This window comes from Miniopterus natalensis, chromosome 6, assembly GCF_054644295.1.
Source record: "Miniopterus natalensis isolate mMinNat1 chromosome 6, mMinNat1.hap1, whole genome shotgun sequence".
NCBI lineage: Eukaryota > Metazoa > Chordata > Mammalia > Chiroptera > Miniopteridae > Miniopterus > Miniopterus natalensis.
The window spans coordinates 39,897,024-39,922,734 of record NC_142086.1 but is presented as its reverse complement, the minus strand read 5'-3'; the positions used below and the strand labels follow the sequence as shown (position 1 = coordinate 39,922,734).

Genomic DNA, 25,711 nt, shown 5'->3' with positions numbered 1-25,711 from the left:
ACTAAGAGTCACCCAGTGCACCTGAAGCGAGGCACCGCCAATGTCTGCAAGGAGCTCAGCATCCCAGGTCGCTTAGCTGAGAGAGAAGGAAAACACCTTCCGGGAGGGGCAGAGGCTTTCTCCTCCTAGTGGTGGTTGTGAACTTTCAGGGACTAAATTAGGGATTTAGCAGTTCTGTAACGCGTTTGGGATTGTGGTACAACAGGTATATTGACTTAATCTGTTCAATTTTCTTGTGAAATAAGGCAAAGTGTAGGTTGCTCTCATTTGACTCAAAACAATTATTTGTACTGACCAATAATGCCTACTTGGGTTTTGCTGTGTAGAGTTCATGACCCATTCCTGGAGAAATTAAAACTAGAATATACAGTAAACTTTGTAAAAATCTGTAATTCCTTTCTATATGTCTTGCCATAATGCATAGGGCATTATTTATATGAGTTCAGAGGAAAATCCTGTAAATGAGGAAAAATGCACCCCAGCTTCTTATAAAATCATGCATACTATCTGTTCCATTATAATTTTTGATGATGCATTCTATATTGAATTTCCATACTTTGAAGTTATATACAGTTAACAATATGCTTTCTAAAGTTGCACTTTAGTCATGCTACTATTTGCCACACTGCCAGGGACACAAGATAAACATGAAAGTGATGCAGTCTAACACTAAGTCATGCATAGCCAAATGTCTACACATGAGAACACTGAGAAAATTAATTGGCTCCCTGATTTCTAATTTTTTTGTGCTGCTTCAGTTACAACTCATTCTAGCACATCTACATCAAGTTTGTTTATTGTATGGGGTTTGAGTCACATATGGTTGCCAATTTGTAGCTCATCTTCATCTTGAGATAACTGAGATTATCTCATCTCAGTTATCTTCATTTTGAGATTACTGTAATCATTTTGAGATTACTGTAATCTTATGTATGTTCATAATGTAACTGTATAAGCATATCTTAAGATCAACATTTTATATTGCTGAATCATTAACTTAGCAGGTGAATGGATTTTTCTGTGATTCTCTGACCCTATTCTATCTTTTTAGACTCTAATATGACAGACTAATATCTAATATCGCCACCATGACAAGGAACTTCCTGAAGTCTCTATGATATCACTAGAGTAGATAAGCTTCTAGGTTAAACATCAAGGAATTTAGGTGTTGGTTCTACCAAAACTATTAATGATATAAAGCTGGGAATTATCTTCTACTGTTTCAACTCCAAAATGGGTATAATTCTAATTTACCTCTTAAAAAAAGAGATGTTGGTCTGTGAAGTGACATATTTTTGTATATGGTTGTATACATCAGAAGAAATGCATGATGTTATAAGTGGGATGATGACATGCTCTAACTGAAAAAAATAAACTCTTATATTATCTTATACAGGTCACGGTATAGGAAATTTAAAAAATATTTTTGCCTTGAACCTTGTATAATAATAAAACAGAACTGAAAATCCAGTTCTTCAAAAAATTAGACTGTGTATTTATATAGAATCTGCTATGATATGTAAACAATTTATGTCATGAATATACTTAATCTATATTGTATGGATGTGTTTAAACACAAGATTTTAATTTTAATTTCTTCTGCATATATTTATAATTATATATCAAAGTAAAAGCACATATGTCCTTTTTATATGTACAGAAAAATTACATAAAATATGAATGATAATATAATTGTGAAGTTGGGTCACAGCACACTTTACAGGAACCTAATTAATTTGATGTATCGATGATGGGAAAGTTTATTGCAGAAAAACAAATTTTCGAGGTAACCAAGGATGTGAACAGATAAAATATATAAGAAGTATCATACAATGACTTTCTTAATTTTTTAATTAATATATTTTATTTTTAATTAATCACTATGCAAGTGCTAAAATAATTATGTAAGAAAGCTCAGACAACGTTTCTTGTTTCTATTACATCTTGGCAATCATGTTGCTCCTAAAGAGCAAAATAAAATCTTTTAACTTTTTTTAATTTGTATTTTAGGATAGACACTAATGTTGTCTTAGCTAAATCAGAAATAACTTTTTCAAAAAGTAGAGTAAATTTTTTTGTATTTGTGCTCTCAATTGTAGGCTAAATTTCTATTTTAGTTCAGTCTACATCGCCACAAAATCTAGTGATCATGTTTAATCAAGATGAGAGACTGCGCGCTGAAAGAGAAGAATATGAATTTTAATTAAATTTCAATTTGTTTATCAAGTAAAATGATCATAACTATGCTTTTATACCTTTTTCAATACTTAAGACCTAAGGCATGTGAAGAAATTATTAGAGTAACATAAACAGTTTCCGCTGTAAGATTCATATCCATCATCCCCACGGTACTAAAACAACTTGGTGCATGGTTGGAGAAATACTGTTGCTAACATTTGAAGCCCTGTAGAAAACAGAAGGCATTTCACAGTATTGGTAGCATACAATATTGTCTTAGTTATAAATAAAATGGGGAAACTAATATTAACAACAAAAGCCTAAGTACTAGAACATTTTGAAAAGTAAGCAGTGATCACTAGGAGCCTGTGTGGGTTCTCTAAAAACAAACCATAATGTGGTAAATAGATTTCTTCAAAACAACCAAAATTTCGTATCAGGGACTATCATGCACTCTGAGTGTCTGTAGTTTGACAGGTTTCTCTGAATACACTTGTGAACAGATTTTGGGTCCAAAATGAGCTAGATTTTGTTAGTCCATTGAATAATTATGCCAAAGAAATACTGATTGATAGCAGTGAAATATTCTCTTAGTCTGTGTTTGGCCATGCTCAAGATTTGGATAAAAACACAGGAAGCACAATTTCTACCATGTGTATGACACAAAGTAAAGAGGGTTTTGTTTGTTGACAGAATTATATGGTAAAAATGTTTCAAATCTACAGGGAGGCAAATTGTAGTTTTATATAAAAAAGAATATTATTCATATGTCATAAGTATGTATGTTTACATCACATCTCACTAAGAAGAAGGAAGGAAAGAGAAAAAGCAAGCAAAGCAAAGTGAAGTGAAGAATGCAGGGTGGTTTATAATTTAAATAAGACGCGACTTAAATAAGCGAATCAGAGCGAGTTATTGTGAAAATGAACATTCAACTCGTGTTTTGGTGTAATGGGAATAACACAGCTTCTGAGCCAGGAGCCACAGCTCAGAGTATCACTTCTGCCAACTACCAGCCTTCTGAAAATAGGCAAATCACTTCTCCCTGCTGGGCCCCAGGGCCTCTATTTACAAAATGAATGTGATGATCATAATATTTACCCTCTCACCTCAGGAGGCTAGAATACAATAAGAAGGATTCATATATATATATATATATATATATATATATATATATATATATATATATATATATATATAGTCTGTGGGTATAAACATTGATTTTATAAATGTCATTTGCTATTCTGCCAGGTGGAATAGGTTTCCTTGCAAAGAAGTAAATTTTTAGTCATTTTAGTAACCACTATTAGGTAATGTTATTTTATAAACAGCCTTTATGCAGTAGAAGGTTGAAATAAGTTCTCCTATCTCTGCTATTACTACTAATCTATCATTCTGTGATATTCTAAATTTCCACTGTAGTTTACTTTTTGTTATATTTGTTGTTTTTGCTGGCATCCAATTATAACTATGCGTATGAAGAATGTCATTCAGAAATATGTTCTGTAATTATGTTTTTCAGTGAGTGTTAATATTCATACCTCTACTACTTTCTTCCACTAGAGAATTTGCAACATGCCTAGAGAGAGGGACTGTGTTTCTTAAAATGGCTTGTTTAGGCCTTTCATCTTTCTATGTAGAACATGATCAAGACATGTCTGGTCTCAGAATTATACTTTAATATTCATCCATCTTCATATAAATAGGTAACATTGATCAGATCAAATGAGGATCTTATCTCTTACATCTTCTAACAACCTCTAATACTTCAGCACACATGTTAATATAATTTTGCCTAAAGTCCACCTTATGGTTCTACATCCCACTGATGTTCATCTCTCATGGAACATCTTGTTGCCATCTGAATTTGAAATTTATGAAAACAAGATTTTTTTGTTAACCCTTAACTATTCACCCTACCTCAACCTCTTGGTCAACATGGCTCAAATTGTTACTTTGCTTACGTCTGAAAGAGTAAATCATGATCCTACCTCCAAATTCATGCTTTCTATTGTCTCCCTTTCTACTCTGAGGCCCTAGATATCCTAGGCCTTAAACGTCCCTGGTCCTGGTTCCCTCCGATCCCTGACAGGACTCTCCCCAGCTATTTGATGTAAGAACCTTCCCTCTGCTTACTCCCACAGATTCATCAGAGATGATCTTCAACAGAATGGGAGTGGTTAGCAGTGGCAGTGGACTTTATTTGCCTCTGGGTAAAATCTGTATTCCTAAATGGAGGAGTGCTTTGTTTGTATGACTCGCTTACTTTTTATATCAAGTGCCTTCTCCAGAATTAATGAAACAAAAGACTTTCAGTGTCTCATTTTCTATTCTTACAATTCAGGTAACCTCTGCTGCCACTAAACATGAGGTCAGCCAAGAAATGGCATCTATCAGTGTATCTAGGTAAACCTTATTTCCACCTGCTGCTGAAACCAATCTCTTCACCAACTGCAGCATTTTCACTTACTTTTTTATGTGTCTTTACTTATTTGATCTCTTTTTGTAAAATGACTTTAATTTACTGAAAAGTTCAACTGTTAAAATTTATAAAGAGCACAATTATCAGAGTATGAAACCAGTCTCTCGCCTGATGAGCTGACACATACTTAGCCAATTACCTTGTCAGCGCCTTAGCAGTATTTATGGGGAAAGAAGCATTGATGCACAGCTTTGTCTGTGGAACCAGGTGACTTAAATACATAATGTGGCAGTTTGGGTAATAGTTTTGAAAGAGTTCAAAAAAGATTAAGCAAACAAAAGTGGGAATTTAAAGAGAGAAGTGGAAAGACAGAGACAGATTAGAAGCAAGCAGATTAGGGAAGAATCAGATGTCAGGATTTGACTAAAGCACAAATAGCCCCATTCCAAAGTGGGTTATTTATGTGTAAAGCTGAAAATATTCCCAAGAATGTCACAACTTCCTAATGGAAATCTGTAGATGCTAAAATTAAAATGGAGTTTGTTAAAAAATAATGACAAGGGATCCTAAGGATTATGTAACAAAGTCCTAAATATGTCAGAGTTAATTCCTTGTGGATAAAGTCTCAGTTTTCTTCAATCTTAGCACTAAGAAAAAAGGTTTAGGTAATCAGTTCCCAAGACGTTGTCTCTTGGGCAGCTACAAGATTATTGCAAAGGTTCCAAACTTCCATGCATTCCTTAAGCATTATGTGTAGAAATTATATATCTCAAACATAAATAAATTACTATTTTTCAAATATGTGTAGACTATTATAATGAAAAATATTATAATGAAAATATTATTTTCTTCTGAATTTATGACAGTTTTTTATTTTCCTTTTTTTACTGGAGATTTCCTCAGTTACAAAGAGGTAAGAAAATTTGATGATAAAAGAGTTCTCTCATTTAGAAAGTTTTCAGATTATTCTAGACCAGGTAGGGATAGGTCCAACTAAAATATAGGTAGGAAATGGAGGTAAGAAGGCCAGAAGAGCGATAGAGAGAGAACTCTAAGTAAATAGGTAGAGTATGATCGGAAATATAGATGTGGGACAGATGGGGAACAAATATGAAAGGATATATGGAATGAAATAGATTTTCAAAGTAAGATTAATTTATTTGGTTAAATTGAGTTTGAGGGGCCATCAAGTATTCAGGTAGAGTTGCCTGTTGATGTGTGATCAGTGTACCTGGTTTTCAGAAAAAGACCTGAGTTATTTAGGATCATCAACTGTTTTCCTATTAGGGGATAGTCTAAACTATAGTTTACATGAAATTACCAAGGGAAAGTGTAATATGAGTAGTTAGTATGCATGACCCTGTGCCGGACATTCTGTGGGGATAAAATAACTGTCCAAAAGAAGTAGATTTATAGCGAAACTTAAGCTTTGGGGCTACATTGGTTACCTCCTCCAAAGTTTTGTCTCTAATTTTTAATTTATCATTTTGTACTTTTTTTTAAAGAAAGACTCAACACTGTATAAATTTCAGCTCCTCCCCCCCAAATATATATCCATACTTTTTCTAGTTCCTCAAGGAGCTTATACAAATAAAAAAGTAACTAAAAATAAAAACAGTATATTCCTAATGATAGTTCAGATGGCTTTGTAAAAATCAACGAGGGTTGATGTGTTCCTATGGATATTTTTAATGAGAGAGCTGACACTGAATGGTTGTGGTGAAACTTGAATGGGAACAGAGAGAAAAAAAATAGCAAGGCAGGCATTCTGTAAAGAAGTAAAGGCACAATAAATAGAGTAAACTAATCTCAGGTTGTGTGCTACCAGAAAAACCCCGAGATGTTTGTTTTCAGACTTCTTGGCACACTTCTTTCCTCGAGGCAGATTAGTAATTATATTTACACCCTGCGGTTCTGTAGACGACTTTGGCTCATTCTTTACCGCAAGATACAGCCTTACTATGCTGTTGACAGTTCTATGTAGCTTCAAAGTTAGGAAATACAGTGATGATGGCTCCAGGGTTCAGTGCGATGAGAGAAGACACGGCGATCACAGAAGACACATTCACATTTCAGATCTGGTTTCTCAATTGTGCTACTGTGCTGTTACAAGTTTTATTATTATTATTACCATCATCATCATCTTGTTTTTATACTTGGTAAATTTAATGAGCTGTCTCTAAGTAATGGGACTTCTTTATTCCCACCATTATCACTCTGTTCCAAATCCCTGTAAGTGCATGACTGCCTTCAGTCTTTCCATGTATTGAGGTCTTACTTTATTCTATGCACTGGGTTGAGCACTGACAATGAGCAGTGAATTATATGGAGCTTATAGTCTAACCATCTAGATTTTCACCACTGTTTGGATTCACCGCTTTTCATCATTCTTTTCCTTGCTCAATAAACCCAAGTCTGTCTCATCAGCCTCCATTGCAAAACACCAGGAGACCCTAGTGTATCTCTCTGGGATACTTACCCTGTCTTTTTGTCAGGAATGTTTCCTGAGACCCATGCCCATATCTCCCTTTTTTTAATGTTAATGTTTTATTTTTCTTCAGGATGTGTGGTTTATTTACCCCCCCTCGATCTACCTAAATTTTACTCCCCTTAAGCCCTTTCTGTTGTAAGAAACTTTATTATTCCATGCTCAATTTATTATTTTCCTTATGTATTTGTTTATTTTGAGACATAGAAAATACTAACTAATTTTAGTGCTTGTCTGCTAATGGTTTTGTGCATTTTAGCTTTGTATCCTCAACTAAAATGCAAGCTCCCTAAATTATAGAATCAAGGAGGGTTGGAGATCACATGAGTATCTTGGTCTGGGTAACCTCTCCATCAATAATTGTACTGATATACTTACTCAAGTATATTATATTCTCTGCATTTTGAAGAAGGGGAAATAAAGCTCCAGGAAAAATAAATGACCTTCCAGTGGTCAAACAACTAGTCATTAGCAGATCCTGGTCCAGATCACTGTTACTTCCACAGAACATTGTCTTCTGTGCCCCATATGTTGCCTGGAGCAGAGTTGGACAAGTAGCAGGTGCTCAGTAATTTCTTTTATGGGTAGGTACAAAGTGAAGTATATTTGTTGCTGTGCTCCATTCAGTGGATCATATGTGGCCAAAGGTATGGAGTGACAGGACATCTGTTTTTCTCTTGTCATAAATAAATATGGGGTGGTCAAACCTGTAGGGTCAATGAAAACACCAAATGTGAGCAATTCTTTTAAAATTGTTTTCATGCTGATTTCGGGTGATAGTTGCATTCCAGAGTGGATGACTGGGCAATAGCTTCATGACTTAGACATGTAGTGGCGCCACCATATATAAATGTCCAGCCCCCACGTTGGGCAATGTATTTGGCTTGGAAAACTCCACTCTCTTTTTCATTAGTGAGGTTGGCCTCTTGAGGATGGCATTTTCAAGAGTAATGCAAATAGCTCCTTTCCTACCAATAAAGCTGTGATTTACAGTATTTAATCTAGTTGAAAGGCAAGAAAAATGGAAGTCTGCTTACAGGAGAAATGAAATTAGAATAAAATGGCATACTCCCCAAAGTTTTCTTAATATGTAGAGTATTAACCTGGCAGCCAGCCTTATTTGCTGCATACAGAGCTCCATCAATCAGAGGAATGGAAAGCCTAGATTTCCAAGACTCTTATAGGGCATTTGACTCACCAGCTTCCATAGATTTTATTGGGTAAATAACATGATATTTAGTCCACAGTATCTTCTCTTTTGTCCTGTGTAAAATGGAGTCTCTGAGACCTAGACATATTCCTTACAATTTTTGCTCCGTACTTATCCAAGTTCCACATACTGCTATACTCTGAATCATTATGACCCCTACTTGATTATAAAACATGCAGCTTTCATTAGTAAGAAGTTTCTCTTTTTTTCCCCCTCACAGATAACTGCCCCTTGGAGAAGGTAGGGCTGTGGAAAATTAGTAGTGTTTTGTCATTAGGTTAGAAATGCTGAAATGAAACAAATCTTTCCCCAGTGAACTAGAAACTGCTTTCTCTTGCTCAGCCTCAAAACTTGAGTGTGATTTAATGTTTATTCAGCACCGACAATGTAGAACCACTTCAAAAAAGCATTCTGTTTATCTAGCCCTCTAAAGTTCTAAGGACATGTCACGCACTTTGCCTAATTAGATCTCGCCAGCGCCCAGTGCAGAAGGAAAGGAGGGCATGCACAGTATCCTCCCCACACACGCTGCAAATAAAGCTCAAGCTTTTTAACAAGGTAATTGAAGTCAGCGGCCACAGGATACGGATGGAACACTGCTCCCTGATTTATTCTGAACTAACCAATAAATGACAACACTTAGTTTTCTCTACTTTCCCTTTGAAATCATCCATTTCTGCCGTCTGTTTTAGACCCTACTTTATTCTCATCTTAAGTTTTTGAGAACACTGTCTCTTTTTTATCTTGCTGTAGGCTCCCCTTTTTGCAGTATTGTTATCAGTCCATTCCCCTTTCCCTTTCTTCTTTCACTCACAATTACATCGGAACCTGTTATTGTGGGAGACATCACAAGAGGGAAATGTGGTGAAGACATTAAGATGTGTTCTGTCTCTGTGTCTCCCTCCCTCCTGTCATTTCTGTTGCTGGGTTGTTCAGTGCAGGCTCTCTGTTGTCACTGAGGCTGCAGCTTCTTTGCTGAATCACTGCTTTGTATTCATCCAGGAGCCATGGAGTAGTCCCAGTGTATTTCCTTTTTGTTCCTGTGCAGATTGCTGGGTGCTCTTTTGTCCCGATGGCTTCTGCAAAGGAGTTCAGGAGGTGGGGGATCGAGGGGGAAAAGGAGGGAGGAGGGGTAGGAATGCCGACGAAGCCTTCTCCATCCCCCAGAGGGATGTGCTCAGGAGCCTTTCACATTGCTTCACTCGGTCTTCTCTTCTCTGCTGCCCTTGTTCCTAATTGGATCTAGACCCTAGAGAAAATCACTTCGTTAATGGGATGGTTAAAGAGAAAGAGAGGTAGGATTGGCTGTTCTAAGTTCTGGCAACTAGTTCTCTTTGGGAATAAACGTCTGAGATGCCTGATCTGGCGCAGGGATTCTGCTTTCCCGACCAGGAGGAAATACCAGTTCCCTTCTGTTGTATTCCCCCCCTCTCAAAATGGAAGATTATTATTCTCTGTGTCCCCTAAAAACACATAAAATGACTTTGCTTACAAAATATGGGCCTTCGATTTACTCAGCTATTTGTTTATTTATCATTTTTTATTTATTCATATGTTTGAGAAATAGCTTTTGAAAATGTCTGTGTCAGGTACTATGCTAAGTTATGAGAATAAAATAGTAAATGAGAGAAATAAAGTACCTGCCTTCATGGGGCTTACATTCCAATTGAGAAGGAAGACAATAAACAAGTGTTTCAGTACATAAATAAGAGTTATAGCTTGTGGTAGTGCTATAATTGAAAATCAACAGGATGCCATAACAGAAACTATGAATGAGGTACTTTTGGTAAAGTTTCCAGATAAGGCCCCTCTGAAGGAGTGATATTGAAGCTGGGACATAAAAGCTGCTTCTGCAAGTTTATCGGCACTATTTATTTATTTTTAGCAGTTTTAATTAGGTATAACATATAACATTTTCCCATGTAAAATACTCAGTTCAGTGATTGTTAGTAAATGTACATTGTGCAACCATCAACATAGTCTAGTTTTAGAACATTTCCATCATTCCCAAATGACCCCTCATGCTCATTTTAGTCCATTCCAGTTCCCACCCCAGACTCTAAGCAATCACCAGTCTACTCTCTGTCTCTATCTATTTGCTTTCCCTGGACATTTCATGTAAATGGAATTATTCAATATGTGGTCTTTTACCTCTGGCTTCTTTCACTTAGCATAATGTTTTGAGGTTTATCTGTATTGTATCATGCATCATTACTTTGTTCTTTTTTTAGGACAGAACAGTATTTCATTATATGGATATACCATATTATATTTAATCATTCAACAGTTAATACACACTTTAGGGCTATTATGAATGATGTTGCTATGAACATTTGTGAACCATCCATTGTTTTAACATATTTTATTTATCTTCTGTAGGTACCTAGGATTGGAATTTCTAGATTATATGAAAATTTTATATTTAACTTCTAAGAAATCGCCACACTGTTTCTCAGTGTAGCTACACCATATGATATTCTCACCAGCAATGTATGATAGTTTCAGTTTCCCAATACTCTTGCTGGCATTTATTGATGTTTGTCTTTTTCTTATAACCAAACATATATTTATGTTTGTCTTTTTGAGTATGGAGAGGTATCTTATTGCGGTTTTAATTTGTACTTACCTAATACTTATTATTGAGTATCTTTCAAGTGCGTATCTGCCATTTGTATATCTTTTAATGTCATATTATTCATATATTTGGCTCCATTTTAATTGGAATGTTCATCTTATTATTGAATTGTAATAACTTTTTATATATTGTGGATATAAGTCCTTTATCAGATATATGAATTGATAAATATTTTCTTACAATCAATGACTCATCTTTTTATTTAGAAGTACAAAAGTTTTAATTTTATAAAGTTCAGTTTATCAAGTTTGACTGTTATGAATTGTGCTTTTGGTTACAGATCTAAGAACTTTTGGCCTAGTCCAAAGTCACAAGGATTTGTTCCAAGTTATTTTTCTAAAAAATTTATAGTTTTAGCTCTTACATTTAGGTCTATGATTCACTTTTCATTCATTTCTGTGTCTGGTATGAGGTGGATTCTAAATTTATTTTTTTAATGTGGGTATCCAATTGGTTCAGAACTAATTTTTCATTGTACAGTCTATCCTATCCTTATAGAATTAATTTGGCACATTTGCCAATCTTCCCTCCCTCCCTCCCTCCCTCCCTCCCTCCCTCCCTCCCTCCCTCCCTTCCTTCCTTCCTTCCTTCCTTCCTTCCATCCATCCATATGTCTTTGTTGATTTCAGAGAGAGGAAGGGAGAGGGAGAGAGAGAGATGGAAACATCAATATGAGAGAGCCATTGATCAGCTGCCTCCTGCATGCCCCCTACTGGGGATCAAGCCCACAACCCGGGCATGCTCCCTGACTGGGAATCCAACCGCGATATTCTGGATCCTAGGTCAATGCTCAAGCGCTGAGCCATGCCCAGCCGGGCCCAATCTATTTATTTGAAATAGCTTTTTTCAGGAGGGAATAATGGCCTATGAAGATAAAATCTCTTAGGTTGTTTTTAGATCAGTTATTGCCATAGGATAACTGAAATTTGTAGTACTCCATCCCCCTTACTTCCTGATTTTCTAGAGGATGTACAAGATATGGTCCTTTAAGTATTGTATTAAGCAAAGAGAGACACGAGTGCTTTTTTCCTCTCAAGAAGTTTTTAATGTAGGGGTGATATACATGCCTCACCATACATATCAACAAGAGTAGGTACAGTGTCACTTTTAGATGTTATAAAGAGCAAAATGGAATGGAATTAGAATTTTAAGTAAAAATTTTGAAGCTGATACATGAGAGTTATTTTTGTAAAAGGCGCTATGGTTGTTTAGTAAAAGGCACTGTGGTTGTTTTAGTAAAAGGCACTGTGGTTGCTTAATTGTAGAACCAAATGCTTTGCTCTAATATTTGAAATGACCAATACAAGGAGATGAGTAGAAGTGTTATATTTATCTCCATGTTGGACAATAAGCAGCTTACCCTACCTTTTCTAGTCCATATTGGCTCATTTTGCCTTCCTGTTGTTTGTCTCCATCCTGTTAATTTATGTAACCTTGTTTCCACTAGTCTGCCTTGTTCCTATTGACACCTGTTTTGGATTATTTAAGGTTACTATTTTCTTAGTAATTTTGAGGTCTTGTCTTCATAATTTGAATCTTGACCCACTCTGCCCTACTTTACTCCTCTCCTATTTTCCTAGTACCATTATCTAGACCTAAAACCCAGAGCACCAATTTTTTAGCAAATAAATTTAAATACTAAAACCAATACTACTTAAAATCTCTTTAACCTATTCACCAAACCTTCCAGAAGCACAGGAAATAATCTAATTCGTATAACCTCCAAAAAAGCAGTAAATGATTTATGGAATAAGCATTTAGGGAATTTAAAGAGGAATTACTTGTATCTGGCATGGTCAAAGAAGGTGTCAAAGATATGTGGCAAGCGAAGATCCTTGAAGGATGGTGAGATTAACTCTGGAGATGTGGGAAGAACAGAAAAGTAGGCAACTCTAAACAGTATCATTTCATTTATTTATAAATTCATTCATTCATCATCAGATATAATGCTAGAGAAAAAGAATGCATAGAGTGCTTTTGGAGAATATTTAAGAGTCATCTACACAGATTGGGAGTCAAGGGGAAACTGCTAGAAAAATATCAATATTGAATATTTTACATTTAAGTAAGAATTAACCAATGAGGTTAACTTAGAAGGGTTAGAAGTAAGAAGGATATGTTTCAGGAAGAGGAAATAACATATGCAATGACATAGACACGTAGAGGTGTATGGAGAATTCAGGGAATTGAGAGTGGGTTGGTATGGATGAAGCACAATATGGATGTGAACATGAGCAAATGAGCACAGCTGGGAAAGCTCCAGGTGATTTTAGGATATGGTGAATCTTTATTGGGCAGGTATAAAGTTTGCAAAGAGAATCAAGATAGATATATCTGGAAATGTAGAATGGATCAGTTGTGGGTCACCTTGAATACAAGGTTGAGGGATCTGAATTTAATTTCAACTTTTTCAGGCAAGGGAAATGATTTGATAACTCACATTGTTATTGTTGTGGTCTATGAGCTAGCTTGAAAGTGAGGAAAGGCTGGCAAAAGGGGCATCATCTAGAAGTTTTTTGCAGTAGTAGGTGTTTGATGGCAAAGAAATAAGCTTGAGTAGTGAGTGTGGTACCGAAATAAATAAAAAATGATAAGGAATATCTTGAAGAAATTATCAACAAGCACCTGTGACTGGTTGACTTAACGTGGCATTGGTAAGTGAGGAGTCAAAGATGTCATTGAAGTTTCAAGCTTACAAAACGTAGAAAATTAAGAAAAGGGAGCATTTTGATGAGGAAAAGGTGTTGAATTGGGTTTTTAGATTTGCAGAGTTTGAGAGACATTAAAATATATATGGAATGTTTCTGCTAACTCACTAAGATAAATGACGAAATTGCACTATTGAGATCAGTGCTGAACATTGGATTGGGAAGTTTTATATTGTAGAAAAAAAGTAATACTTTAAAATAAACATAAATGGCATAAAAATGTAATGACTTTACTGTGGTGGTACAGGAAAAGGACCATGTGGGAATTCAGGTACCAGTGAGAGAGAATAAACACATAATTATAAAACAAGGTCTTCAAAGATCGCACGACTTTTCAAGATTGCATCAGTGCTATATCAAGGGAGTTCGGGTTATTCAAGCCATTGTGATTAGTCTCTCAAGGCTGTCAGTTCTGTCTCTAGGATTTAATATTTTCCTCTTTAATGCACAAAAGTGCCACAGGTCGTTGCTGTGACGTTCCAGCAGGAAAGCCACAGGACCTATAGGACTTGGGTCCTGGTCCTTAGAAACAAAGAGCAAAACTTTTTTACTAATGGAATCTGAAAGAAATACAAAAGAGTTGTGTTGCCCTCTTGTCATCATTTTATTTATCATAATCAGGACTGACAAGTGAAACAAAGAGATTCATTCCCGTAAAGCAACAGGAAACCAAGCCAGTTGATTAAAATTAAAACCAAACCCCCAAAGGCCAGGATATAAGCCAAACTCTTTTTTTCTTCCTTTCGCATCCCCTTGTCCTATTTCTGATTTGTGTTTTCTTGTCAGCATTTTCTCCAGCGGATCGATTCCTCTTCAGCTAGTCCCAGTGATTTTTAAGCAGAGAGAAGCATCCTCTTTTCAGGTGAGAGATAATCAAATTGAATATTACACAGCCCCTGAAGTGCAGGCAGCTGATAACAAGAGCCAAACTCAATATCCTGACAGATGTTGTCTTGGATTGATTAATTTCTGCTCTCACTCTGGTGTAGCCATCCTCCAGCATGGACAGCACAGCCCCTGGGCCCCATCCCAGATGGGTTTCCACGAGGCTGGGACTGGTTCAGAGGAACAACCCTGTTAAGAGGGCAATAAAATCCCTTACTTTTGAAGAGGGGAAAAATTAAACTCCAGCTTGCCTACCTGTGTTGTGCTGTTTTGAAATCCACTGTCGTGGAAGGTCTGATTCTGGGCTTCGTTTATGGAGCTCTGAGTTTTTTGCTGAGCCAAATAATGATAATAATAATATAATAATAATAATAAACCTTTACCTCTTGAACTTCAAGAACTGAGGGATGGATTTTTGTGGTAGAAAAAATATGAGAGATTAGAACAAATAGGAGTTTAAAAGCAAAAATAGAAAAGCAGATAATTATAAGACTGCTCCCAAATTTAAGTGAGGGAAGAAAATAGAGATTCTTTTATTCTTTCACTTTTCTTTTTCGCTTTCTCCCTCCCTTCCTTTTGCCTTTTTCTTCCCACTCTCTTCTGTCCTTCCTGCCTTCCTCTTCTTCCTTCTAAATCTCCTTCTTTGATTCTGTTTAACGATATGTATTACTTATTTTTAAGATACTCTCTAAATGCTAAAGATACAAAAAAGACAAAAAACTTTGTCATCAAGGACATGCCTTCAGTTTAGCAGAGGACCTGGGAGGTAGATAAATCACAAAATAGCAATGTGAGAAACCCATAACAGAGTGCTGTAGACAGCTGGAAAAGCACTGGGCTTTCAGTCTGGTGGGATCACACCAGACCTGGGTTCAGCAACCTAGGAACTTGGGTTCTGGCTCGGAAAGAATTCAGAGCCAAGACCCGACCTACAAGAGAACAATTATTTGGTAAAATTACAGAGGTGGAAGAAGTAATTCCTAGAAGAGATGGGTTTAGGAAACAAGTTATAGAAGCAATAGAAGGGCCCTAGGAGCTTGGGACTGAGGAAGCTAATGCTAACGTGCCTGGGAGGGGGGAAAAGCCAAGGGGAAAGACAAAGGCTCCCGCTGCTCCAGGAGGGAAAGCAGTGGGTCCTCAGTCCTAATGGTTTTATATTAGGGGACGTCCCAGGGAAAGATTTCATTATAATATTCAGCAGCTTTCCAAGTGTGTCCTTTCAGGGTTGTGGTCTCCACTGATTGATTGGTCGGGGCCAGGGCAGGGGCAGTCATTCAGTACAGCTGGTCCTGAGGTCAGCCATGGCTGGTTTTGCTTCTTTTCTGGGCCTGGAGCTGGAATACTACTGAGGCCCAGATGTTATCTCTAGGGAGGAAAGGTCAGGGAGTCCAAACCACATGACCAGTGATATATGCTAGGGGAGGAAAGGTCACCCTGGGGGTGAGGTCCCACCCTACAATTGTCCTTCCCAGGCCCCCCGGGGCTTTGCACCTGTAGCTTTCCATCCTGGTGACCTTCTGTACCAGGCCCATCGTCCTTGCTCTGCTCGTGTCTGTCTAACTGCCTGTCACAATAGTACTATGTGCTATGGGAGCAAGAAGAAACCAGGGGAGGCTTCACGTAAGAGCAGGCTTATCCTGAACTTTGAAGAACAGCTACTTATTCACCAAAAGGGCAGGGACAAGAGCAACCCAAAGAGAAGAAAGCATGTTCAGAAAGAACGGGGTGTTACTGAAGTAGTGTATCATCTCTGTTCCAGCCTCATTAAGTATCAAAGTTAGCATGTATTCCACCCTAAAAACCACAGCAGATTCACCACCACCTGCCTTGATACAGTCTCTCTCTTTTTTTTTAATAATACGGTCAAGGCTTTTTTTTTTTTTTTTTTTTTAATGTTTTTATTGATTTCAGAGAGAAGAAGGGAGAGGGAGAGATGGAAACATCAATGATGAGAGAGTCATTGATCCACTGCCTCCTGCACGCCCCTGACTGGGGATCGAGCCGGCAACCTGGGCTGGTGCCCTGATCGGGAATCCAGCCGTGATCTCCGGGATCCTAGGTGGATGCTCAACCACTGAGCCACGCCCGGCAGGGAGATACATTCAGTTTCTTAACTTCACTGTTTTCTTACCCCAATTTGGTTCCATACCTCATTCTCCTCTAGATGTAGTACCTCGAACTAATGATCTAGTGTCCAGTTTTCTCCAGCTCTGATCTGGGTGCTTCCTTAAAACCTCCTATTTAGCAGTAACATGGCACTACAACCAAGTAAAAATCTCATTCCTTTCCCAGTCCTGGGACAAAACACGTGCAGGCACCCAGTTAGGGAGGGGCTCTGCATAATTTAGAGAGCAAGCAGTTAGGCGGCTTGAGCCCTAAAAGAGTACTGGGTAGTGGGTCTGGAAAAGTAGTGAGGGCTAGCCCAGGATGGATCTTTTTTTTTTTATTAAATATATTTTTATTGATTTCAGAGAGAGGAAAGGAGGTAGACAGACAGACAGAAACGTCAATGATGAGAGTGTCATTGGGGATCGAGCCCACAACCCGGGCATGTGCCCTGACAGGGAATCGAACCCCGATCTCCTGGATCCTAGGTCGACGCTCAACCGCTGAGCCACGCCTGACTGGGCCCAGGATGGATCTTAAGGAGAAGAGCTCAGATATCTGCTGGGGCTTGGCACAGAGTGCTAGGAGTGGAGGAGACAAAGAAAACAACCAAGATTGTGAGTTCCTTGAGACCTTGTCTTGTCTAAGTTTAGGATCCCAGCCTCAGCACAGTTCCTGGCACATAGAAGTGCTCCCTTTATGCTTGTTGACTATTTCAGTAGTTCTGACTGCAGGCAGGTGGCCCAGAACCATTTCCCATACTACCTTAGTTTTACAGAACAAGGTAAAGTTTTAATCTATGGAAATAAAACCCAAGTGAATCATAACTTTTTTTGAATTTATGTGTGATTTCTGTGCTTAGAATTGCAAGAGTATACAGTGAAACCTTTGTGAATATCATTGCTTTAAGTATTTGCATTGGAATAAACATTTTATTTTAAAATTTACAAAATTTGCAGAATACATTTGCCCTAGCCCTGTTCCTTTCACCTCCATCCCCCGCTAGATCACCTGCCTTCCCCTTCTTCCTGCTTCTCACTCTATCCTTTGCCCAAAGCCCTGTTGACATATTCCAGAGTTTTCATTTGCATTCTCTGGAAGGGCCTATGTTAATTTGACATCGGCTGCATTACAATGCAGCATGAAGGGTAAGGCACTCTTAGTATTTATTATGATGTTTTGAGTTTACAGTTTACCAGTGGGGAGTTTCAAATGTCCTCATCATGCCAGTCTGCAGTGATCATCTGTACACATAATTTGCGGGCATGTCAGCTCTTTCTCCAAGGCAGAAGAAACTCAGCACAACCTGGGTAACTCTTCCTGCCACAGTTCCAAAGAGAACAGTTCCCAGCCCCGATCATTTTGTTATGCATATTGAAAGCACCAAGAAACCTATTTTTTGGTCTCAGGCCCATTGAAATGCCCGTATTTATTATAGCCCATTTAACTCTGCCCTGTGGCCTCTGTCAGGTTGGGCTGGTGTATCTATAGCTGTCCTTCAGCAATATTGTGAAGCAGGAAATACTTGTTTTTACTCTGTCTAGCAACCATTTTTTGGACACATCTTTCTGTAAATCTTTATCGTTTATGACCTCAGATGACCATGACCTCAAGTCACCTCTGTGAATCTCATTTTCTTCATTTGTAAAATGGTTGTAATAAGTACTGTCAAATAAAAATGCATTTGGAATTAGATAGGGAGAGACTTTAATAAGAAAGCAAGACTTGCAATAGAGAGAGCACTCTGATCTCAGAGATCTATGAATGTCTCAAAATCAATCAGAAAAAAGTTTTCTTTTATACGGTCAAGGATGGGCAAACAGAGAGAAGCAGAATCTTTGGAGGAGAAGCTGGACAAGCAAGGGGAAATGACCTTTGGGGTCTGGCAGTAAAGATCTCTTTGGTCAGCCAATTCCCAGGAGAAACTGGTAAGGAGGTATGCTTGTTCTCTCTTTTTTTGGTATTTGCTCAGTCTTAGGGTTAAACTGAGTTCAGAGGCATGTAAGAAACAGAAAAGCTTGACTAAAGTTTAGTCAGAAAAAGACAAAACAGAGGGTAAGAAATGGGCAGTTGGGGACACTTGATCACTACTACTGAGGACTACTGTGGGAATTAAATGGCAGTACATAGGCAGAGTTGAGCAAATTCCCCGAGATAAGAAGGACCGAAGGTTGGATGATTGCTCTGACTGCTTCAAATAGTTGTGAGATCTTTGAGGTCAGGTCTATGTTTTTAATACATGTCTGATGAATGAATGAATGAATGAATGAATGAATGAATGAATGAATGCACTAATTAATGAATGAACTAGCTGAACGGCACAGGCCAGGCGACATTTGTGCAGTAAAATGCAGAGGATTGAAATCCACTGTTCTGCAGGGTAGGTTGTTTTGAGAAATCTGCTACTGAAAGGATAGGGGTATTTTAGGGAAAGAAAAATTCTACTGGATTTTTTATTTTTTTCTGCAGTGATTACTTCTGCCACTTTTGCTTTCATTGTGCTTATATCTAACAGTGATAGCAGTCCTCAGATGAGCTATAAAAGTTACCCTCCCCAAAACATACATTCCCCAAAATGAAGACTGGCATGATGATCTGATAGTGTATAACAGTCATTTTAACATAAAGAAAGTTATCTTTTAAAAAAATAATGTCCATTCCTTTATTGGACATTTTTTATCCCAACCCCCTTCCTACCTCTTTCCTTTACCATCTCCTTAAATTGATTAAATATTACAGACTTTCATGTACTATAAAGGAACAAAAACCACTAATTTCTGAAACCAGTTTCCTAAGGATTTTTATTTTATTTTTTTATTTTCTGTGAGATTAGCAAGTGACTATTTTCGATTTCCTGTCCTTTCCACAGCTGACCGGAACCACAGGTTTTTTAGTGAGGCCTTTCTCTCTTTCGTTGGACATTCTTTTTCTTGAATTTTCCTCTGTGTTTACTTACCCAGGATGCTCTGAACCACAGTTGATGTCTGAACCACAGCTGAGACTTTTTCTGTGGATAATTTGTGCCAATGCTCTTTGGTGCAGAGTGGCCTCTACACGGGTATGGAAAGCAGGGGAGGGGAAAGTGCAAGATATTGGGTGTGATCCAATTTAAAGTACTGTATAGTGACCCTTCTCATGAGGACTGAATTATTTGTTTCAATGAATGTCTAATTTATGAACAATCAGATTAAACCTCTGCATCCTTCATGGCAAGCAAGGAAGAGGGTAGGTACATCAAAACATGGGGAGAGCATTTCAATACTTTATATATTTTAAGGATTATATAGAATATCTCTAAAGAATAGGACACTGCCTAATGCAGGGTAAATGAGGAAGTGTTTCTTTGTTTTTCAATGTTATTTTATTAAGCATTAAGTTTTCAGGATTTCCAAGGAAGTCATTTATTCTTCGCAAGAACCTAATTTATTATAAATTAAATAGGGAAATATGAATTTATGTATCTCTAACACTATATGTATGTGTGTGTTTATGTATGTGTGTATATCATATGTGACCAAAAGTATCTTTTTATCCTCACAAAATGCATCATTAGTTTGAGATCATTGTAGTTTTTTAAGTAATTAATGGCTATAGTGGGATAGTCCTAGGGTAACCAAAATCTCTATAGACCAGTGATTCCCAGACTATAGCCTGCATGAGAAACACCTGGTTGTGTTAAAATACAGCTTGCTGGGCCTCACTGCCAGTGTTTCTCATTAAGTAACTTTGGATGGAGCCCAATAATTTGTATTTCTCACAAGTTCCCAGGTGAACCTGAAGCGGTTAGTCCAGGGAACCTCATTTTGAGAATTACTGCTGTAGTTAAGTGCTAATGATGAACAGCCGCTGAGAATTCAGCTACTTTAATTTCTCCTATGTGGTACATGGAAAAAAAATTTAGTATTAACTTCAAGGAGTAAATTTCTACTTCCTCAACAACACTTGATTAAGTGCCTGCACCTGAGATTTATTCCCAGATTTGTACCATCTTTTTGAGAATAATAGAGGACTTTTATTTTTCTGTGATTATTAGGCTTAGCTCGTTTTCTGTAATATTTAGAAAGTTATCTGCTCATAACAATGTTAGATAATAATGTAAGTTATATGTCAATTATATCTCAATCAAATAAGACCGAAAAATAATATTAAACATTAACATTTCCTATGCTTTCTTAGAAATTAAAAATACATTTTTAATATGCCAGGGGACTAGTTTTCCTTAGCTTCTTGATGGTGTGACTGCTTCTTTGGACCCAAGCCCAGATTGTGTTGTAACTAGTGATTTTTCCCCCCTAAATTCATTCTTTATTCCATAAATGTTATACGAAAGAATGGAAATTTGCATTTGGTTCTTTAGTCCTGTTAAAATATTGGTCCCTTCATAACAGGTTAATAAATACTATAGTAGCACGCACTGTCTTTCATACTTAGCCTCTATAAAACAGCTTAATGGATTATATGCATAAGGTGAGGAGAAATGAAAGTTGAATTACGTTAAATTGTGTGGCCTCTAAATAGATTACAAACATTTTTAGTGATTTCTATAGATGCTACTAAACTAGGAACTTGCTGTCAGTGGTTGTTTAATTCTTGCTCAGTAGTAGATATATTCTCATTAGAAAAATGTTTCATGTTGAGACAGGTTCTTGGTTTCTCAAAACATTTCCTATTAAGGAGGAAGAGAGTTCAAGTGAATTACCAGAGATGTAGAAACAGTCACCGGTAAAGCAAGTATTTGCAATGCCCTTGATGTGGGAGCCTGCAGTATTAGAACTGCAGGTCCTAAGGGAGTTCCATGCAAGCAGAGCCAAGAGATTCTTCTCTGACTTTTTCTAGAGAGTAGATCTTTTTAACGTACTTTAATCTATTGCCTTGCCTCCCTGTTCATTTCATGTTTTCATCTCCATTCTGGCTGCTGGGTAGTATAATCATATGAAAAATTGGGACTTCTAGCTGTGCCCATCCAAGTCCCTCCACAAGAATAGCTCCAGGAGAAAAGATGTAGTGGTAATCACAGTCTCAGTAATATAACCTTACAGACAGCCACCTATGACCTAGACAGATAGAGCTGCTCTAGGGGAGAGGCACCAGGAAGGAAGGCCCTATGATGAATTGAGAAAGTCATAAAAAACATTTGCTGCTCATGCACGGAAGCACGAGTTAGACCACAGAAGGAAAGGCTTGAGAAAACCCCGTCTCCCCTGGCAGGGTTGCCCAGCTTGGGGGTGGGGAGTGAAGCAAGGAGAGCTGACCTGGATAGGGAGTTGGCACAGCATTCCCCTGATGGACCAAATGGCAACCATTGTGCACTTGTCTGGTCACGTGTCATTTTGCTGTGACCTGAATTTTGCTCTGAACAGTTTTGGTCTGAAAAGCAGTTAAGGAGGGTGTTTCAAAATAGAAGCTAGAAATAGAAGAAAGCAAAGAATGTTTGTGCCAAGATCAGAAAAAAAGTGACTAATTTGGTGATTCTACAGAGATTTTTACAAACCAGCAGATACTTTTAGAGGTGAATTCCAGCAGCTGATGGAGGAAGGTTGAAAGAGCTTCCTCTAACACTAATCCTTCTGCTCTGCAGTGTCCTTCAGCTTCACAGTATCCACTGGAACAGCGTGACACCAGAGGTCTTTATGTGACACTCCTATGAGCTCCTCTCCACACTGCCATGTTTAACTAAATCTTAAACATTGGTGGGGGCCAAGAGACCAGGGTCTTACAAAAACAATTATGTTTTTCCCGTTCATTGTAACTGTCTATTAAGAGTGCTAGCAATCTCTTCACTTAGAGTTCTGATTTAGGCATTATATGGAGATTTCCCAACAGAAGGCAAAGAAATTGTCTTAATGTGATGAAAAGCATGTCCTAATAATGAAAACTCAGGAATGGGTGGAAAGTGAGATTTGCTTTAGGTTCACTAAAGAGACAGTTTTTAATAGAGACCACTTAAAGAATCCATGAGTCTTCTTTACCTTGGCCCCAGCTGCAGTGAGAAACTCTCTGGCAGAGAAGTGCAAGTTAGTAATCTGAGCAGATACCTACTGGGAGAGCTGGCTTTAAACACACCAATAACTCTTACATTTAGTATAGTCTGTAAATAGTGTCTTTCTCCTTTTACTCAGCTCCTCCAAAGCATTTACAGCTCCTTAATTAGACATATGTCTGCTGTTTATTACCTTTTAAAAGGTCAAGTGGCTAATGTCCCACTGTTGAAAATTCCTGGTAATTAATAATTAACATAATAAGCACAGCTCCTCTACCTACCCCATCTTCCATTGCCTCCCTGTATTTATACATGAATGTGGAGTCATTAAATTGTGGCAGGAGAAGTGCCTCGGAGCTTTCCAATGGCATCCGCATAGCAGTGGACCTATTTTTCACCCTCCAGTCTTTATTAGTGCTATTTCCAAAGGACAGAATGGAAGGGGCTCATTCCACCTGTTGCCTTTACTTCTTTAGGTTACAAGAACAGTTTCCCATAGCTGTACATTGGAGCAGGTGACTAATTTTCATTTTTAAAAGGGAGATGTGTTGAGTGAAAACTATACCCCAGCATGCAAATCCTAGCATTAATAAAAAAAAAAAAAAAAAAAAAAAGCTTACAGAAAGAGAGATGCTCCTCATCATGAAAGAGGAAGATCATTGAGGTCACTTTTAAGTGCCTTTGCACCAAATTTGGCCTGAAAAATGATGTGCAGACCTGTGTTAGATTGTGCCTGAGGCATCCAGGGGGAAGTGCTTAAACAAACAGCTGGTGGTTAAATTCTTACTGTGTCTTCTAACAATGCCAGTGATAACCTAAAGCTCTGCACTTAAAAGCGCCTGTCATCTAAGAAGCCAGAAGAATGTTACACATCATGACTCATTAGAGCTTCCAACATCCCACCTAGGTAACTCTGAAGCAAATAGGATCTCGGTTGAACAGATGGGGAAACTGATGTGGAAGACGAGCAAAATGCTATTGTCTATTTTTGCACAATGACTCAGTAGCAGTCCTGGGAATAGGAAGTATGTCTCCTGATTGCAGCCCCTCTGGGTATGCGCTGGACTACATACTTAATGAGGAAATATCCATGAGAAACACGCTATTTACAACTAAAGCAAAGAAGGATTTGCACTTTTATAGTCTTTGTGTCTGAGAGTCAGAAAGCTAACTCACTTTTAAACTGCCAGTTGCTATGCTTTTATGCAGTTACTGTGCTCCTGGTGTGACCTAAAGACCACTGACTTGGGAGTCGGATTGAGCCATTTAACTAGCTGTGAGATTTTGTGTAATCTCTCTAACCTCTCAGAGCCCATAAAACAGAGAAAATAATATCTATCACACATGGTGGCTACGAGGATTGCACACCTATTTTTACTATGCCCACAGTCAAGATGTTTCTCAGTGTGTTGAACATAAATGTAAGGTTTGTACCAGTCATTCAGGTGTGATTAAATTCCTAGGCAGGATAACTCAACTTAATACTCACTGCTTCTCCTTGATATAAAATGCCACATATGGAAGGATGCTAAATATCCTTTCCCATTCAGATTTCATTTTCGGAAGTTACACACTGTAGGTTCATCCATTTCAAATAAATTCTCTAGTTTAGTGAATTTCTCCCAAGGAAGAAAACATTCTTTTTGCACTTGAAGAACAAATACTATTGATAAATATCTCATTCATCCATTTATTTATTTACACTAACTTTTTTACCACTTCAAAATTATAACAATTTTATAAATTACATTTTCCAGTTATAAACAACATACACTTATTATGTAAAATTTAAATGACACAGAGCCTGGCAAGCATGGCTCAGTGGTTGAGTGTTGACCTATGAACATGGTTCGATTCCATGTCAGGGCACAGCCTGGTTTTCGGGCTTGATCCCCAGTAGGGGCCGTGCAGGAGGCAACCAGTCAATGACTTTCTCTCATCACTAATGTTTCTATCTCTTCCTCTCCCTTCCTCTCTCTGAAATTAATTTAAAACATTTTTTTTTTTAAAAAATGACACCGATATGTATAAAAAAGGAAAACATTAATAGCATTTGGTGTGTGTTTCTTTGCAATTTCTTTCAAGACACATATTTCTTAAAAGAGTCCGTGTTTATCTCTAGTTAGTTTAGAAGAGGTGTTATAACAAGAAGTTTGTGTGATGGTTACCTCAAAGGCTACTCCTCTGAAGTCTACCTTTTTATCCACCATAGTTTATATAACAGTATATTTGGATACTACACAAAATATAACAAAACTTGTTTAGAGTCTAATTGTGTTCCTAGATGCGTATGACTTGGCAGAGTGTCACTAGAATGGGTCCCCTTGCCTAATGATAGTCAGACCTGAAGTTAAGAACAAATACCATCCGTGGCCACCAGGGAAGTTGAGTTTAGTAGGCACTGGCCTGTGGATTGCTCCTGTCATCCTCAATTTACAGATCCCAGCATGCAAATTAATCATTTTACCTGACAGCGCAAATCAGGCATACAAATAATGCACCATAGTCATGAAGATTGCTACATGAACAATAAACAACAGTATCCCCAGATTGAACGAGCCCAGGCCTGCCTGCATAAGTCACCACTTGCTTTTGTGCAGGTCCACAGGCTACACTTACATCTTTCTCGTAACTTAGGCATCATTGCAAAAGCCTGAAGATAGGGAATATAATCTTGCTATATCCTTCCTGGAAATCAAAACAAAATTAAGTGGCATCGAGGTTCCTGAAAGGCTTGCTACCATTGAGAAGAATATAATTTAAGATTTAAACTAATCAGAATTGAGATTTCACTAAGGGTCATCAGTTGGTGCACGGGTCTTTTAAATTTGACTTCAGTTTTAATTCTTTTATATTGATGCATCAAATAGCAAAGCTATTTCTGCTTTGTTCCAAATAGTCTCCCCTCAGTATCTGCTTATCATAGGTGTTGATGGATGTGTGGCTGGAAAGACACATACATAAATAATACACTGATAGAGAATGGATGATAAACTGATGAGAATGTACTGTGTGCTCCCTTCACAGACAGATATGCTTGGCTACTTTTTATCAGTCTTCCTAAAGAACTTGATATTTGAATTTAAAAAAATTTCAGTT

The 25,711-nt window shown here is 37.7% G+C and overlaps 1 protein-coding gene across 1 annotated transcript in view; it reads left to right on the top strand.

The window, feature by feature from the left end:
- LSAMP (limbic system associated membrane protein) overlaps nucleotides 1–25,711 on the top strand; it is a 562,686-nt gene that overhangs the window by 11,805 nt on the left and 525,170 nt on the right. The window lies entirely within an intron of this gene.